The sequence below is a fragment of the Chiloscyllium plagiosum genome, unplaced genomic scaffold (assembly GCF_037043375.1).
Source record: "Chiloscyllium plagiosum isolate Xiang-an unplaced genomic scaffold, Cpla_swu_hap1 HiC_scaffold_51, whole genome shotgun sequence".
Taxonomy (NCBI): Eukaryota; Metazoa; Chordata; class Chondrichthyes; order Orectolobiformes; family Hemiscylliidae; genus Chiloscyllium; species Chiloscyllium plagiosum.
The window spans coordinates 10,249,384-10,261,868 of NW_028270189.1; the positions used below are offsets into that span (position 1 = coordinate 10,249,384).

Below are 12,485 nucleotides of genomic sequence, written 5' to 3' on the forward strand. Positions count from 1 at the left end.
TCCTCTCTTCGTGTGGTGTACATCCGTGACTCTATAATTCGACGAAGAATCATTCCCACAACTTCAGCTGTGTCAGAATCTAGTTTGCGGTGAAAGCCTGTCAATCTTTTAAGGTAACGTTCGTCTGGGTCTCTGCAAAGGATTTGGCGAAATCTTTGGGTCTTGACAATTTGTTCTTCCAACAAATGAATTCAGTTGTTTTAGTATGAAAATTGATAAGCTTGTCACAGCTGTGATGGCCGAGAGGTTAAGCCGTTGGATTTTGAAATCCACTGGGGTCTCCCTGCGCAGGTTCGAATCCTGTTCACAGCGGAGATACCTTTAAAAGTCATGAATTCCTTTGCAGGATTTGGATTTCGTGGAGCTTTGAGCTTTGCATTCAATCGAAAGTAAATTTTCAACTGTGAAGAATCCGAAGTAATTTCAAGACTGACTCAGTATAAAATATCTGTCGAGACACAAAAAGCCACCAACTTCCAATACGAATCAGTTTCAACACGTTTGTCCAACTATCGTGAAGTTTGGATGTTCGGGGGTGGGTGGAATTAAGCAAAACAAGAAGCAATGCAATACACTTACCTGCAGGTGATGATTTTTTTTTAGGATCAGTTGAAAGTCAAGCTGAGAAAGTTCAACTTAATTTACAGCTGACTCTCAAGGCCAATAATCTATTATATCAGCAGTCAATGAATTAGAAAAAGCAACTCCGTGTGTGGAAAGGAACTCGAATGATCCAGGTTCCTGGCTTGAGGTGTGATAAGGCAAGGTGATATCAGCGGAGTAGAATTTTCTGGAAATATTAGAAATGGAATGTTAACGGTCTTCTGCTGTCCACATTCATAAGAAACTGTGCATTAAGAACTGAAATTGAAAATTAACAATGAAAATCAGACTTAACCCTCTGCTTGTGGTGTAGCATTGTTCAGAACAATAGGCTGTTGTTGTGGCAAAAATTGACCAAAATAATCGATGGGGATCTTATCCACGGCCTTCGTTGGAGCAGTTGGTGTGGAGAGCTCAGCTTGAAGAACCAAATGCCAATTATTCATCTTAGCTGTCTGCATTGCTTAGTTAAGCATTCTGCCTGTTTAATGAAAAACCCTTTGCTATCAGAGTTAGATGTTTTCATGTCAGCATGTTCCGATATGAGAAGACACTCCATGGAGTAGATGTGACTTAAATTTTGACTCTAATGTCAGAGATGTTGACACATTTCTGCACCAAAACAGCACTACCATTGGTATCAAATCAAACTGAACAAAGGACTAATCACTTATACATTTCCTGTCTGCAGACTCTGCCAATGGACCGTTCAGGCCCAATGTAGGAATAGGGAGTAGTGACATCTGTTCGCAAGTGGATCAATTCATTTTTGCTCACGATCCATAAACCGTAATTCACTTTGAACTTCTTAGCCATCAGCATGATATGTGGTACATAATGCACAGGTTCGCTTCTGGAAAGAAAGACCGAAATCTTATTCAATGCAGACGCAAATTCAAGTTGTCCCTGGTCGACCAGAAGACAGATATCGCGAAACAAAGTGAATACAGAAAACAATCAATGTTTTCTGGCAGTCAAAAAGATGTACTGGAAGAACGGAAACATATATTTGGAACTAAAGTCACATACCACTTCCACAGACTAAACGTTCTTGAACCGTTATCTTAATTTCACCTTCCTGTCCACAATTGCTGCAAAAATTATCTTAACAACTCAGAACATTGTGTTCTTTGATATTCCTTCCTTCATGTTTCTCTTGATTTTGAAACTAAAACCGAGCAATAGTAATTCACCCTATTTCACTTGCAAAGATCAGAAGAAGATCAATTTATAAGAGAACAGAAATAAAGCTGCGTCTGTCTTTCGAGAGAAAACACTGTTACCATTTCGACTCCAAAAAGTCTTCTTCAGAAGTCTGCACAATGAACTCGAAATAGTAGACCGAAAATGAAAAAAGAAGCCAAAGTGCCGCGAATACACCACCCGCAAGTGCATCAAGTCCTACTCGAATATGCCGTATTACTACTATCAACATCAGTGGAGAACGGAACAAAGCTCATTCTGCAGTTGTCAACCTATTATGACGTAGTTTGTAAAGTCAGAAATATGATTAGGTAAAAAGCGGGATGAAAGCGGGATATAGGAAGTCTGAAAAAAGCAAGTGCGTGCTTTGCTTTGAAGAAGGTTGGCAGTGATGAAAATGGAAATTTACTACAGTGAGGAGGGCTTAATTAATACTCAGCATCGTTGCAACACACAGGGACGCAATTCTTTTTGCTAGATTTCTGTTCTGCCATTTTATAATCAGACTGCTGTCGGGTTTGGTTTCCATTCCAGGCTTAGGTGACTGCCTGATGGAAGTTTGCACATTTGCCCAATTTCTGTGTGGTTGCTCTGGTTTGCTGCCACATTCTAAACATTTGCAGATAATTTGGAATCACAATTGAACGCACACGGTTACAGACACAGTGATGTGGAGAGTGTCTGGATAGGACGTACTTCAGATGAATTTTGTGAACTTAAATAGACAGAGTGGGGTTAGTCTGCTGTTTCCTGGGTGAGCTACATGGACAGAGAGGGGTCAGGGTATTCTTCCCTGAGTGAGATACATTGACAGAGTTTGGTTAGTTGCTCCTACCTTTGTCAGTCACGCAGATACAGTAGGGTCAATCTGCCCTTCCCTGGGCGAATTTCTTTCACAGAGTTTTGACAGTCTGCTCTTCCCTGCCAGAGTGAAACAGAAAGAGCGGGTTCAGTATTCTCTTCCCTAGATAATTTATGTTGACAGTCTGGCTTCCGTCTGCTCTTCCCCGGCGAGTTACATTGGTAGAGTGGGGTTAGTGTTTATTCATTGGGTGAGTGCCATAGACAGAATGGGATCAGTCTGCTCTTCCCTGAGTGAATTACATTTATAGAGTGGGGTCAGACTGCTCTTCAGTGAATGACTTATTTTGACCGTGTGGGATCAGTCTGCTGAGTTACGCTGAGAGTGTGGGGTCATTCTGCCTTTCCCTGGGTGAGTAACACTGACTGAGTGGCGTCAGTTTGCTCTTCCCTCGGTGAGTTACATTGACAGAGTGACGTCAGTCTACTCTTTCCCGTGCGAGTTACATTGGCAGAGTGGCGTCAGTCTGCTTTTCACGGAGTGAGTTATTTGGACAGTGTGGGATCAGTCTGCTCTTCACTGGGTGAGTTGTATTGACAGATTGGCGTCAGTCTGCTCTTTCCTGGGTGAGTTGCAATGACAGAATGCGGTCAGTCTGCAATTTCCAAGATGTGTTAAAGTGATGGCATGAGGTCAGAGTGCTCTTCCCTGATTGAGTCACATTGACAGATTGGGCTTCACCTGCTCTTCCCTGGGAGATTCATATTAACAGAATGGGGTCAGTCTGCTCCTTTCTGAGTGAGTAATATCACAGAGTGCACTCAGTCTGTTCTTCCGTGGGTGAGCTACGTTAAGAGATTGGTGTCAGTCTGCTCCTCCACGGGTGTGTTACTTTCTCAGAGTCGTGACAGTCTGCTCTTCTCTGTCTGAGTTTAACAGCAAGTATGGTTTCATTACTGTCTTCGCTGGATGATTCACATAGACAGAATGGAATAAGTCTTCTCTTCTCTGAGTGAGTTACTTTGACAGAGTGGGGTCAGGCTCGTCTCACTGCTTGTGTTTCATTGACAGAATCAGCCTGCTCTTTCCTGGATGAGTGACAGAGACAGAGTGGGTACAGCGTGCTCTTCTCTGAGTGAGTTACGTTGACAGAGTGGCATCAGTCTGCTCTTTCTTGGGTAAATTATACTGACTGAGTGGTGTCAGTCTGCCATTTGCTGGGTGAGTTACATTAACAGAGTGCGGTCAGGCCATAATTTCCTCGTTGAGTTACATTCTTGTCAGTACCTCCATACTAAGGATTTGAGGAATTCACAAAAGTAACTCGTCCCCTACATCTTTGGGATATTTCGGGATGGGAGGTGAATCTTATGTCATTGAAAGACACTGTGTCCCAGAAATGCATTTCTAATAATTGCATGTACTAATTCGACACCGCAAGCGGTCGGGAATAATTTGAGGAGAGGTGCAGGGTAGAATAATTAAAGTCAAATGCACTGATGCCGAGGAGACATGACACAAGATGTGAGTGTGGAGCTGATGGTGCAAGGCTCAGTGTCAGTGCTATTGGTTCAGCATTTATTTCTCACTGTTCGCAATGACTCACACACCACTGCTGTCAATTCACAACAATGAGCCTGTTCATCTTGGTTTGAAAATCCCTGCGTGTGTATTAACGTGGTTAATGGGACGCGAGAGGAGATGAGCACATCCTCTTTATTCTGTCAGTTTAAACAGATGAAAATATCTGTTGGATGCCAAAGCAAGAGGATACTGTCTTTTTCTGTGCCTTTTCAGTGGGGCATGCTCAGCATTGAAATGTCTGTTTTTGCACAAGCAGAGTTTGATTGCCATTCATACTGAGCAACGCTAATACAGAAAACGCGTTTTTGAATTCTTGTGATCACGTGGTTCAGACATTGCACATATGGACGACAAATCTGGCTTTTAACTTGGCGCCGTGGATTAGCTGGTGAAAGCACCTCCCATCACACTGGTGCCTGCTCATTGTATTGAAATCTCGTTATTTCTCGCAAGTATTGTGTTGCTGATCGAGAAACTCAGTGCCCTGTTTGAATTGCTGTATATCCTGATTTCTCGTTCCGGCTTCATTTTCCAGGTTTAAATCCAGTAGTGTATGTTGCTCTTTTTAACTACTATTTTAACCTTGAGATTCTTCCCGCAGTTCCACAAGCACTTCTGCTTCTCATCCTCTTATTCTCATTCCTTCATTCCCAGTTTTGTGGAAATTAAGTGGTGAGGCAGGAGACACTGCAGCATTCCCGGGGAATGTTGTGGTAATGGCACTGACATCACGACATGATCACCCTCATTCTCTGCTGTCACCATTCATTCGTTGTACACCAACAGTAAATGCATCCTTGTTCTTCTTCAGCTATCATGTAATTACTTTCTTTTTCTGTTGGATAAGGAATTCAACTTTAACTTCGAAAGGGTGTTTAGATTTTGAGGAAGAAATGTCTCCTTGCCTCAGGTCGAAGTGACAGACCCATTATCCAGAGAATGTGAGACTAATTCGACCGACTCCAGCCAGGCGTCAGAAAGCCTCTCAGCAGTTCGAATCTCAAGCTGTCTCTGAATGTCAGGCATTTTCAAGAGCAGAAATGGGGGATATGGACATCCAGAGAGTCGGAGAATGTGAAAAAGGCCCAGGAGGGTTCAGAGACAATTATAGAAAAAACAAAGACACATATTGAGACAGACACTAAAAGAAACAATTCTCCATTCGGCGTGACTGCTAAATAACAGAAATCAAAAGGAAATGTAGCCATTAAAACATAGCCTTCTGCCAGCTCAGGAAAATAAAAGTAGCATGACAGCTGATTAAATCTTTTTAAGATTGTAAATTCGACGTTTGTAAGCTCAAGAGTGATTTTCATAAATATCCTGATTCGACAGGTAAAATTATCATTTCCCAAACAGTATAATCTAGAAATCTATAACTATCCTGTTTCCTGTCCATCTAAAAAATATCTGTTTCTCTCCACAGATGTTGCCAGGTGTAGCGGGTTTCTCTATCAATTCTCGTTTTTAGTTCAGATTTCCAAAACCTGCATCTTTCTGAATTTTGATAACCTGGCACAAAACCAAGCATGACCAGGTTCGGACCAGTGGTCAGAAATACTGCTACCACGATATACTTGCACAATAAATCATTCATTCCCTGTCCGAAAACAGAACTAATGCCATGGCAGTTCTAGTTCCAAATCCTACCTACGAGATGACACGGAATGAAGACAGGCGCTCTTGCACTTATTCTCAATGAAATGGCTTTTCCCTTTCATTTCTGATCAGTTTCACTGCAGATTGTTTTCTACTCGTCTTCAAGTTTTGCAGAATGGAAAAGCCCATTTGGCCCATGGTGCAGTCTGGTTTAAAGACATTCGTCTATTCCATTCCCTGTTTCCAGCTTTGGTCCATAACCTTCTGTGTTCTGATGTTTCCAGTGCAAATGGCAGTGAGGTTCTCGCTTTGATCTTAGATGACACAACAATGGGATTGAAGTTTGACATAGTCACACTGTGTTATTACCCACGTCGTGTCTCCGACAGAAAAAGACACACAGACACATTCCCCGAGAGTGGCAGAGTTCTCAGGATTTGACCAGCTCCTTGTGCTTCACTTCAGCTGTCCGCTCCAACATGCAAGTTCAACCGCCAAAAGGCAGCTTTTGGTTAAACCAAAGCCAGTTCTACAGAAAATGAGAGACGTTGCTCTGAGCTAGAATTTGAAGTGGACGAAAGAAACTGTAAATTCGAAAACCCAAACCCTTCCGTTCCTGACAGACAACAGGAATGGACGACCACGCTGCATCCTCGCGATTTTAAATGCGAACCGACAATCCCCTAACTCGACGTCAGGCGTGTTACCAATTCCGTCACTGACCCAAAAACCAGGTTTGGCTGTGACAGTTTGTCTATAGGTAATGTAAACGTCCACATCAGGGAAACAGCATTCACAAGGTGAAAAATCAGCAAACATAATCACCATCACTGTTTCACTTGGAATTCCCCACTCTGTGAACTATTTCCTTTCACTTTACTTTCATATTTGAAGGTTTTTACCTTCCAGAGCCTGAACTAATTCAGCGAAAAACCACTGGTCATTTTGAGCCCGTCACCCGGAATGAGGCGAGTTGAGCGATGCCTTTCTTGCTGCCAAAACATCAGCGCAGCTCAAAACGAGCTCGTGTTTGCATCAGTCTTTACTTAACTTGCTGCAGTATATCTGCTGAACAACATCAGATTATCACAGCATTGCCTTCTTCACATTGAAACCTAGGGTGATAATATGAACCGACTTGGAAACTTGGAGAGAGAAACACTGCTGACAAAGACAATTATGACGTGAAGAGCAGGCACTAGAGTTTGTACAGGTCCCAGAGGCTACTGCAGTATCAATGGACATCCCTGCATACGAGTCTGATTTTGCATTGCCAGGATCAGGCTTTCATTCCCAGTTAGGAGATGTAGATTTAATTCTCTTCTTGTGAATTATCCGAATGAAAACGAAATCCTGGCTGCACCCAGAACACACACACGGATCCTGCCAGAACAATTCAGTGATCGATCAGCATCTGTCTGGAAGGACAATGGCAGCAAATACAAGCGAAAGCTATCACAGCAATTACCCCTCCAAGGTTCTCGCGTTTCCCAGTTGAAAATATTTCGTTGTTCCTTCAATGTCACTACGTCTAAACCCTTGCCTCATGGCATTATGTCTGTACCCCGCAACTGAGGACATGCAGGGTTATGCGGAGTAACTCATAATCTCAATCTCTCGAGTAATTAGGAATTGACGGTGCATCCCATCACATTGAGCAATGACTTTATCCCAGTAATACGTTTCCTAAAGCTGCAGTTTCTAAGGGAACACTTGCAAGCTGTCGGGAATAAGTTGAGAAGTGGAACGGACGAGAGGAAAATGTGAAAGGCAATGATGACTGGGAGGCATGAGACAGCAAGTGAGTGAGGAGCTGGTGTTGCAACGTTCAATGTCAGTGTCAGTATTTACTGACCCCTATTCACTCTGACTCACACACCACGCCTTAACAATTCACCGCAATGAGCCCATTCCTCTTAGTGTGAGTTTACCTTTGCTGATATTAACGCGGTTAAAGGTGCCCAAGAGGATGGATGGATCTGCGTTATTCTGTCAGTTTAAACAGCCTAAGTTATCAGTTTACAACAAAAGTAATAAGAGATTTCCTCTTCCTGTGCATTTTCAGTGAAGAATATCCAGCTTTGAACTCTTCTGCATAACCAGAGGCTGTTTTAAATTTACACCGAGTAACTGTGAAACACACAAAAAATGAGTCCGAGTTCCTGTGTTCGAATAGTCAAGTAAATGCACGCATAGTTTTGAATCGTTAAGCTTGGGCAGTCTCTCAGCCTTAGTTAGTGAAAGTTCCTGTGAAAAAACAGCCGAATATGGGATCAAATCCTGACATCTCAATGTTTATAGGTCTTTCATGAAAAACAGAGTTCCCGACTTCACCTGTGGTTCTGGTTGTGGTGGGAATTCAAATCAATGACTGGATCGAGGTTATAGTTTAAAGACAGCTCCTTCGAAATCTCTGCTACGCTGCCACACAAACCCCGCAAACACGTTTTTCATGATTAGTGTTTCAGCATCGCCTCACTTCAGGCACTTACCCACACACACTTTCAATGGCGAACTTGGCGTAAGTTCTATAATATTTATGAGGATGTTGCAAGGCTTACAGTGTTTGGACTGCAGCGTAAAGCTGAATAGGATGTGAAAATTTTCCCTGGAGCTTGAGGGCTGAGGGATGGGCTTACAGAGGTTTATATCAATATGAAGGAGACGGTAGAGTAAATGGTCAATGAATATTTCTTCCCATGGCAGGCAAGTTCAAAGCAAGGGAACACTGTTTTAAGGGGAGAGTGGTAAAAATTAAAAGGGATCTGAAGGACATTGTTTTTTTCACACAGAAAGGTTTGCGTGTTTGGAATGAATTGTCAGATTTAGTGGTGGAGTCTGGTATACTCTCAACATTTCAAAGGCATATGGATCTGTATACAGATAGAAAAGTTGAAAAAGAATAAACGTGAAAATTTGGCAAATAGAGCGTTTGTTTACGGGCTCAGACCCTCTGAGATGCTGCTGTGGCGAAGACCAGTTTGAATAGGCACTCATCACTTGGTCAGTGCGTTGGGCTAGTTTTCTGGAAGATGGTTAGATTAGATTCACTACAGTATGGAAACAGGCCCTTCAGCGCAACTAGGCCACACCGACCCTCCAAAGAGTAACCCACCCAGACCAATTTCCCTCGAACTAATGCACTGATCATTATGGGAAAATTAGCATGTCAAATTCACCTGCCCTGCACATCTTTGGAGTGTGGGAAGAAACCCACGCAGACGCAGGGAGAATGTGCAAACTACGCACAGGAATCAAACGTGGAACACTGATGCTGTGAGGCAGCAGTGCTAACCACTGAGCCACGGTGCCGCCCTAAAAGGGGATGGAGAACGCAGCTAGCAACCCCGCAATCTCTCGCATGCAAAGCGAGTACTCTCCCATTTGAGATAACTCCCACAGGCTGCTTCGGTTAAAACCAGCAACGAATCATTTTTTTCTGGTCTTAGGCTGCCAATGACCATTCTTCTTGACACATTCACAACTTCTCAGTGGGAGATTTTGGCTGCAGAAAATACCTCACAATTCATGTTGCTCGCGCAGCTCTCCAGCGAAACCAAACACCTGACAACTCATGAACAGAAGCAGAACTGACAAAGAGAACCTATTTTCAGACACACGGGCTCATGAATGCTGTCTGTGAGGCAGAGCGAGTCGTCTGGGTCATGAGCTGCTCACACAAATTGCAGCGAGGCAATTCCAAATGGTGCTTTCAACGTACTGGCGCCTTAGTGCACCAATACTTCCAGGAAATTGTTCAAGTAACATGAATCAGAACTGACTAAGAATGAAAGATGAAAAGTGAAGATTACCAATTACAGACTCGATTAGATGAGGTTAACAATTGGGCTGATGTCTCCACCGGATCGAGAGGACCAATCACCAGCCTCTCTCATCAGGACAGAAATTAAGGAAATTAGGGAAAAGTAACCAAGTTTCACATCGCAATTTCCCTCCTTTTCGCAACAACAACAGAAAACTGCGAGCAGATTCAATGTAGAACCTAATTTCACATAAACAGGGAAATTAATATCTCCATTCACTTTCAGAGAAACGGTGAAAAATGCAAATTGTCTGGAATATGAATGATTGGCGCAGCCTGTTTTTGAGTTGCATATTATGCTGGTGGCCTTTCGAGCTGGAGGGGAACGTGACAACTACAGCAGAAGGGGAAAACATGGGCACCGACATGTTGGTTGTTTTCTGCTGTGCCACATCACAGCCAGGTTAGAAGAAATGACTGCTTTTTTTTCTGTTCAACTTTAACAAAACTCATCCCTGCAAAACGTTGCCAGCTTAATCCATTAGCACACGTGGCCGCGCAGGGATGCAAACACAAGACTTCTTAAGAAGTGGAATCTGAAATCAGAGTCTCGGGTTGCTCAGCCACGCGAGCAGACAGGCCAAAACCGGAAACCTAAGAGCATGTACCTGATGATACCCTGCAGCATACTCACAGCAACTGCACCAGTCCTGCAGAATAAGCGGTGGGAAGGAATTGCTCTATCTGAGCGGTAGTGCTTGTTGTTCTCATCAGCAAATCTGGCTTTGAATTTGCTAGCCCATATCTGCTGCCATGCTGAAACGGAATGCAATTCCGATTAGTCGCTGTGTGAAACTTGGTTCATTTTCTCTCCTCAGATAAAGTGATCACTGGAGATGATGAATCAGCTCTTACAAGGGGGCATAGCTTTAAATTAAGGGGGGGGTAGGTATAGGACAGATGTTAGGGGTAGGTTCTTTACTCAGCGAGTCGTGAGTTCATGGAATGCCCTGCCAGTAGCAGTGGTGGACTCTCCCTTATTATGGGCATTTAAGCGGGCATTGGATAGGCATATGGAGGATAGTGGGCTAGTGTAGGTTAGGTGGGCTTCGATCGGCGCAACATCGAGGGCCGAAGGGCCTGTACTGCGCTGTATGTTCTATGTTCTATAATTCTGCTCCTGCCAGAAACGCCGACTCTCCTGCATCTCGGATGAACTGAAAAACTGGTTTAGCACTGGAATCCGAGAATGGCAGAACACGTAGCAAGAGTATTCGAAACCCAGAGCCAATAAGAGTTCCAACTTTCCTATTCTTTCTCCATAATAGTGCACTATCCAGCAGAGCCATGAGCAACTGCCACCTGGCTGCAAGCTGAGTTGGAAACCGATGTGGGAATCAAGGACATGCGACTCACTTATTGTCGGTAAATCAAACAGTTCTCACTTTGAGGTGTACAAAAATTAGTTTCTATACATATTCAGGGAAGGTCAAAGACGATCTGAGGTGTCAAAGAGGTGGTCACTGTTCGTGATTGCTCTTTGTTCGAGTTGTGAAAAGGTTTCCCGCTTTAGTCGCATTCACTTTTCTTGTTGATGACTGAATCAGACAGAAGGTTTTTCACCGGAGCTGCACTTGACTTGCATTCCTCTCCCTCGCTGTCATACTTTCCTGGAACTCTGTGAGAACAAGAAAACAAAATACATACTGCGTCATTCGGCAGCCTGTCTGTGATTTCCTCATTTTCAGTTACAACATGGCTTAGACTTCAGGCCACACGGTAATATTAGTAACAGTATGAGAACAAGAGTCGATAGTTCATCTGTGCCTGTAAATCTTTTCATTCCTGTTATTGACTGAATGAACTGTATCCGTGTCTGCTGCTTCGAAACTCGAATATGTGAACTGCTCCAAACTATGATTGAGGATTTCTGGTTTTGGTTGACGCACGTTGAGAAACACCAGACAGCGTTCAAATGAAGCTTTCAGAGCACATTTTCGGATGCATTTGACAGAGACTAACATCATGAATCCGGTGTTCGCTGTGACAGAAGGAAATGAATGTCCTCCTTGTTACTGATCCAGGCCACCTTCGCATGTCAAGCAAATGTGGTACTGTTGTTACAGAAAGGATCAGTGCCCGGTAACTGTGTCCTTAAAGTAAACATGATTGAAAAAAATAAAGAATACTATGTTGAAATATCCAGGAAATATTGGCTGGAAAGGCGCAGACAATTTTCCCTACAGCGCCAAGACAGAGGAACATATGTAACGGCACTCTTAAACAGGATGGCCAGCAGTGATATAGAGATCGCTACATATGAAGGACCACTGCGAATAGAAATTTGAAAATGATATTCACGCAGCAGGTATTCTGAATTATCATCTTTTCACCGCTACAGTAGTATTGGGCGAGTAAATTCAAAACAAGGTTTGCTGATGAGAATACAATAAAGCCCCATCGATCATGATATGAAAGACTGTCGACCGGATAGAGGGAACAACAATGTTTCTTCTAAGCTTTGTACTGGGCCACTTTCGCACAAACTGATACTGCTACTCTCCAGAAAAGATTAGGGCCCGCGGCATGCACTGTTAGAAATGGTGACCATCAGTGCTGGAAACTCCCTGCATATTCAGAACAAGGAAGACACATATCGAATAAAAGCGTAGATGGCAATTAATTGGACTTGTATTCCCTTTCACCACAACAGCTAGAATGTGCGGGGATATACAGAGTAAGGTTTACTTACCTAGTCAGAAAGCAATTACCTCCACATATCTTGACACACAAACCTATCTTTCTTTCTGTCCGTTTTTTGTTGAAGCGCCGATCATTTCCGTAGGAGTTGTAGGTGATTGCTGCTCCCCCGCAGGATCACAGTGGGGCCAGAGACCCGATCGAGCTGCTCAGAACAGTTCGTGTTTGCCG

At 43.4% G+C, this 12,485-nt stretch overlaps 1 non-coding gene across 1 annotated transcript; it reads left to right on the forward strand.

The window, feature by feature from the left end:
* The first annotated feature begins 229 nt into the window (after positions 1-229).
* On the forward strand, positions 230-312 carry trnaq-uug (transfer RNA glutamine (anticodon UUG)). Its single transcript has one exon. It is a non-coding gene; the product is annotated as a tRNA-Gln (tRNA).
* The last annotated feature ends 12,173 nt before the right edge of the window (positions 313-12,485 follow it).